Genomic DNA, 6,515 nt, shown 5'->3' with positions numbered 1-6,515 from the left:
TAAAATGTCCACATATCTTCCTTCAAAAATTGAAAATGTGAGTATCTGTATTCTCTATTATGTGACTGAAGAGCTTTAAAATTAAGGAATACAATATTTTAGGAGATCTTATATATCTAACTGAAAAAAAAAGTAGAATTCAACTCCCAGGTCTGTCTTCTGTGTCCCAGAAGACATAGACATGAAAATACTTGTAAAATTCCTGAGTTCTGCATTTATATTCCTCCTAGATCTACAATTCTACTGAAGAGAGTCTGGGATGAAAAATTGCCAAATCTGAACACCAGAAGATAAAACGATCTTCCAGATATATACAGTATGCAGTTCTGAGAGGTTTCTGTGTGCGTGTGTGTGTGTGTGTGTTGAAGAAAGGCAGCTGTTGGAGACTGTTGTATTTGGGAGATTGGATGTGAATGTATTGTACTGAGCAATGATAAGTCTGTATTTGCCTGACTGCAAAAGAAGATGAAGTCTTCTACACTTGAACTGAGCTCAGAATAAAATGTGTGGTTGTAAAGTTTCAATTATAGGTAACTGAATATATGATAACAGACATGTTAATTTGTCCTAGAAAGTATTTTCTATTGTAATGTCCACAGTCTTACATTCAGAGGCTTCAGTGCAAGCAATACCCTGTGATTTATCTATTTATCTTCAACTATTTTCACTAGAAGCTTTTTTATTTTTTTTACTACAGAAATGTTGAACGCCAGTCCTACTGACACTGGAAATTGTTTGGGTTTTGTGGTTTGTTTTGTTTTTTAATAATAAAATGAGAGTCATTACTTTTGGAGCAGTCCACATACCTTCACAGAATCATAGAATGATTTGGGTTGGAAGGGAACCTAACAATCATCAAGTTCCATCTGCCACGCCGCAGGCAGGGCCACCAACCTCCAGATCTGTCACTTGACCAGGCTGCTCAGGGTCCCATCCAAACTAATCTTGAACACCTCCAGGGATGGAGCATCCATAGTCTCTCTGGACAGCCTGTTCTAGCACCTCACCATCTTGTCTGGATACTCTTTCCTACCTGTTTTGATTCTCTTAATAACTACTTTGAAGCCTATTGCTTTTACAGTCTTACCCCAAAGGCTCTTCTGCTTCTGTACACAACTTATCTCTATCTTTTCCTGACAGCAGTACCAACCATCATCTTCATAGGATCCCTTCAACTGAAAACAACACTGGGTCCTCCAGCAGGATGCATTGCTCACCATAGATGCAACCATTCCTGGCATACCTCACCTGCTGGACTTTCTTATGTCTGGCCATCATTCCACAACTCAATAATGTTGAATATATTTCCTTTGGAAACACAAACTCCTTATGTCTCCTCTCTGCCAATTATTTCTTCATATATACCAAACATGGTTTGAATTGTGTTCACTGCACAGCCATCACATTAGTCAAATGCTAGTTCTTTATAGACTATGACTAGAAGAAAGGTAGCTGCGCAAACTCGCAGTGGAAACATATAGTAAACTGCACTCCTTTTATCCTGGAGAAAAATAGTTATTGATCAGTGTCTGTATACTGGAGTAGTGGATATAAAAAATGCAAATAATGTGTGAATACTGAGGTTGCTAGTATATACTAAATGAAGATAAAGGAAGATATTACTAAAATTATTTTGCTTATCAGTGTGTTTGTCTTGAATAACATGGAAGAAAGTGATCATTTTTTTTCCTTCTTGACTGTTGTATTCCAATTTATATACTGCAAATGTGTGCAGTGATATTTTTTTAGCTAAGTTATTTTACTAAGTTAAACACACTGTCCCTTCTGAACAATCAAGTAATAACACTACCACTTTAAACTCAAGGAAGCTGACAAGAGTGTTTACCAATACTTATGGAACCTGCATATGTATTTCTTTTGTTTATTTGGAAAACATGACCTGATAGTTACTGCAGACATATTTAACAAACCATAATATTTGGACACTGTTAAACTACAAATTCTTTCTTTTCTTGCTAAGATTTTATTATCATATTATGCACATTTGAGGAGCAGCTGCACTTAGGTTTGTTCAATTACACATCATGAATACATGGTTACAAATGTAAAGAGTATTTTCTGTTGGATGTTGCCTTTGAAGTAGAAAACCATCAGAGACCACCTCAGACTTTCAGATGGCCTTTATTATGTTGTTCTAACCCTTCACATCTCATTATTATCACTTCTTGTCTTTAATCTTCAGATTATAATTTACTTTGATTCCATCGTCCTTTATCTACTTCCACTTCCTCTCCTGACCATACTTCTGTGCTATTTCTGTTGCTGACCTTAACCTTTTTTTTAACTAGTCATTACTATTTTTTTCAGCACCCAAAACCAATGGATCCAAATAAGGAAGTCTTTCTTTGTATTTGTATAATCTCATTTCTAGGGTTAATTTGGAAGCTGATTCCTGAACCACAGACTCGCTAGATAATTCTGTACAATGAGCTGAGCTCCAGACTTGAGCTTCATTGCATTTTCAACATCATTTATAAGCCTGTTTCAAACACTGTAAATGGCTTCTTTACTATATCATTAGTTTACATGGGTGGAATTGAATGTCACTATCTTTTCATTTTCCTACTATGGATTTGTCAAGCATAAGCTACCTATTTTACACAGCAACATTTGATTTTCTTTATTTGTTAAGCTCATAGGCAGGAAAAAGAAGAGCAGAAAGGTTTGGATTTTAGCTGGGTTGCTCTCTGTCTCTGTATACACAGAAAGCTTTGCAAAACATCTAGATAGTTAGCTCAGTATCAGCATGTTTCCTTTCTGCAACTGTATTGTGAGATTTCATCTAAGGGAAGCTTTTTGTGATGCAGTGCCTGAGGCACTAAATTAATGTTGTATCTGTATATTTATTAGCCATCTCTTCCTGTGGGATCCTCCCAAAGCAAACGCTTAAGTTGCCTGTTTATATTTCTGAAGACCTTCAGATGCCAACCTGGTCCATCAAATTCAAATCACATAAAGAACAAAGAGTAATACTGGGAGTGTATACTCATTTGGGTTCCAATCCACCACAGTGACAGATGGAACAGAATCAACTTTTAAAAAAGGAAAGAAGATAGTAATGCAGGTCCCACATTTTGCAAAATACCCTGGTGACTAGAGTTTTTCTACCATAATTGAGAGGTCATTATTTTAGATCTAATCTGAACAGAGGTTCATGAGATCTATATCTTCTGTATAGCAAATTTTAAGAGTGGGAGTTCTTGCCTCTTTTTATTGAAATATTATGCATCCACGAGGAAAGTAATAGCATGATGCCATTCCACTAAGTGCACACAGGTCATGGAGAATGCATAAGGGCATCCCATCATATGATCAAGATCTTATCTATCTCATCTTTCACAGAATATACTTTTAAAATCTGTTTGCTCGTTAGGATAACTTATCTGATGGTGTTTCTATAGGGATGGATGTTCATCAAGTCTGCACAAAGCTGAATGTGTTGTGAAAAAAAAAAAAAAAGAAAAAAAAAGAAAAAAAGAAAATAGGAAACTACATAAGCAATTCTTTCAAAATAAAGTGTGTTGCCTGATATAGCCACAAAGATAGAATCGCCACCATTAAAAATAATACATAAGTAATGCACAGATACAGTCCCAAATCATTACTGCCTCTGTCACTGAGTTAATTAAGAGCTTCAAGATATGTCTTAGTTCTTAATTTGGTGTGTTAATTATAAGACTGCAATGACGTTAAAATCAGTCACTGACCACTGCAGTAATTTCATGTACATTAGGACATGTCTTTGCTCTTGATGAAATAATGATGATTCAGTAGATTTCCATCCATCATCATTTGATTAATGAAGAAATGTCAGTTTTCTTTTAACTAGAAGTGTCAGTCTGTCTTAGAGTGGTTTAAATTATGAAAAGCAAAAATAATTATTACCAAATGCCAGAACATGATAAAATCATACCATATTGTAGGAAAAAGAAAAAAAAAAAAAGAAAAAAAAAAAAGAAAAAAAAAAGCTTGCAGGGAAAGGTGCTGAACAGATTCAGCTTGAGAATACCTACCAAGGGCATTATATATTTCTAATTAGAGTGACATACATTTTAATTTAAGAGAACTGAACTTGGTTTTCAATGTATAATTAAGTATGACTTCTGACAAAACTGTTAATTATTACTGTTACAAATTTACTACTTAATAGCTTGATTACGTCATTAACAGATAATAATATTTACAGCATTTTCATAACTTTAGTAACTGTTGCACCAGAGGAGCTTGTAACTGCTATAAATCTTAAATGTAATGTTCACTTTCCAACTCTGTTTCCTCTTTGCAGCTAAATTTTATGCAAAGGATTGGACAAAACTCGACAGGATCATGTGGTTTTATAGAGCTTCTTGGAAAGAAGGGGTACTCTTACCCATTAACATATGATATAATGTTATGCCAATCCACATGGTAAAGGAGAAATGGCATGAAAGGGGAACTAAATCAGGAGTGGGATAGGAAATAGAACTGGGGAATTCAGATTCATAAAAAATGTTTTGTTTGTATATTTGAAATTTGGTCTCATTTATGAAATTCTGGATATCTCTGAAGACCCTTGAAAAAACCTGTGACTTTTGTTTGAGTTTCCCATGGGTTACTGAGAAACTGTCCTTTAGGAAATATAACTTCTAGTGATTTGTATATATTCTATAATGTTTGTAAGCTATGTATTGGAGACAAATTTTAATCAGTGACAAAATTATTACATATAATCTGTTACTTTCCTGGTAAATATTTTTTTTTTTACAATCTTCCTGAAGCATGGCTACTGACATAAAATCATAGAATTATATCATAGAATGGCTTAATTTGGAAAAGACCTTAAAGACCATCCAGTTTCAAACTCCCTGACATGAGTAGGGTTGCCACTCAGTAGTTCAGGTTGCCCAGAGCCCCATTCAATCCGATCTTGAATACCTTCAGGGATGGAGCATCTGGGTCTTCTCTGGGCAATCTGTTCCAGTGCCTCACCACCCTCTGAGTAAAATATTTCTTCCTAACATCTAATCTAAATTTGCTCTGTTTCAGTTTAAAACCATTTCTCCTATCGCTGTCTGCCCATTTGAAAAATCGGTCTCCCTCCTGCTTATACGTTCCCTTCAAGTACTGGAAGGCCACAGTGAGGTCTCCCCGGAGCTGAACAAGCCCAGATCCCTCAGCCTCTCTTCATAAGAGAAGTGCTCCAGCCTTCTGATCACCTTTGTGGCCTTCCTCTGGACCCACTTCAGCAACTCTATGTCTTTCTTGTGCTGGCATTCTTCAGGCCTGGATGTGACGTTCCAGATGGGTTCTCAAAATGGCAGAGAGAGTGAGTCAGTCACCCATTGTCCACCCTTTTTTTGATGTAATACCATCTGGTAATAGAAATGGTCATAGAAAACAGTTGCAGAATGCTCACTTCTAAAGGTAACACTCTAATTGATGACTTAAGTAATGAGTTATAAAAAACAATTAAGCTAGATTTTGGCTACAGGTATAAAATCATGCTTTAATATTTTATCATCTATCATTATCTTCTGGATGATGAGCAATCATGATTTAATAACATGGCTTAGTCATTCTCATTCTGTATGTACATAAACAGTAGGGAAGTAATTTGCAATTGAGTACAGTAGTTTATCAAAATAACCTGAAAAACCCTAGGATCATAAATAGTCTAATGTTGATCAAATTGTCTTCAAGGAATCACAGAATTATACAATAGCTGTGGCTGGAAAAGACTTCTGGAGTTTATCAACTCCTATGATTTCAATAAAATATGCAATAATTTTAATAAGATGTAATAGATTTCAAGAAAACATCTAAAAGACTTAATCCTCAAAGCAAACTTAAACTAGTTAGGTTCAATTTCTTCAATTTCACCCTCCTAAAGTGGGCTATAAGTTTCTTTAAATATACCTTTGCACTTCTGGATTTTGTCCAGGACCAAGAAGTGGGTTGGTAAAAGATTGCAGAAGCCTGTCATATTCACCTGAAATGTTGAATCTGAGAAGATACATTAGTCTTAAAATTCTTCTTTAACTTTTCTTGATTTTTGCCTTCTGCTATTCATTAACATACATTTTGGTTTTGATTTGCTAGAGCATATAAGCAAGTAGGAAGATCACATTGTTTCATCTTTTATATCAGATTGTTATTACTGAATTTTGAACTGGCATTTTTGATTATTTTTTTTTTAAATAAAATTATATTAGCACTAACTGAACATTTGTCTCATGCACAGAACTAGGTAAATCAGTGGAATATCTCTTGCTGATTTCAGCAACTACAAAGTTCATCCAGTCTAAATTTCATTGCTGAAATGTATCTACATTAGAAATGTCAATCTGTGTGTTCAAGAGTGAATTGACAAAGTTCAAACGAGTCATATGTGACTGTGGGTGATTCACTTCACCCCAAGAAAGACTCTTGTGAATAAATCACTCTCCCAGTTGATCTAATGAGCTTATAATTCCCTGTACCTGAAGACTTTCCAGAACACAGGATAGCTCTGTGGT

At 35.2% G+C, this 6,515-nt stretch overlaps 1 non-coding gene across 1 annotated transcript; it reads left to right on the top strand.

Annotated features, from left to right (window-relative positions):
• Positions 1-251: 251 nt before the first annotated feature.
• On the top strand, positions 252-332 carry LOC116244303 (small nucleolar RNA U2-19). The gene has a single exon (XR_004170158.1). It is a non-coding gene; the product is annotated as a small nucleolar RNA U2-19 (small nucleolar RNA).
• Positions 333-6,515: the final 6,183 nt, after the last annotated feature.

This window comes from Phasianus colchicus, chromosome 1 (assembly GCF_987193195.1).
Source record: "Phasianus colchicus chromosome 1, bPhaCol1.hap1.1, whole genome shotgun sequence".
Taxonomy (NCBI): Eukaryota; Metazoa; Chordata; class Aves; order Galliformes; family Phasianidae; genus Phasianus; species Phasianus colchicus.
The sequence above is the reverse complement of the archived record's forward strand: the minus strand, read 5'-3'. Positions and strand labels throughout refer to the sequence as shown.